We start from the raw sequence: 328 nt of genomic DNA on the forward strand, positions 1-328 counted from the left end.
GTCAGGAGGCATTTATTATCTAATGAGTAGACTAAAGGCTTAGTTCACCCAAAAATGAAGATTCTGTCATTGATTCCTCTGTCTCTCTCTCTCTGTCTCTCTCTCTCTCTCTCTCTCTCTGTCTCTCTCTCTCTCTGTCTCTCTCTCTCTCTCTCTCTCTCTCTCTCTCTCTCTCTGTCTCTCTCTCTCTCTCTCTCTCTCTCTCTCTCTCTCTCTCTCTCTCTCTCTCTCTCTCTCCTCTCTCTCTCTCTCTCTCTCTCTCTGTCTCTCTCTCTCTCTCTCTCTCTCTCTCTCTCGTGTCGTTCCTCTGAGAGTTTCGTTCATCTTC

The sequence above is a fragment of the Danio aesculapii genome, unplaced genomic scaffold (genome assembly GCF_903798145.1).
Source record: "Danio aesculapii unplaced genomic scaffold, fDanAes4.1, whole genome shotgun sequence".
Taxonomy (NCBI): domain Eukaryota; kingdom Metazoa; phylum Chordata; class Actinopteri; order Cypriniformes; family Danionidae; genus Danio; species Danio aesculapii.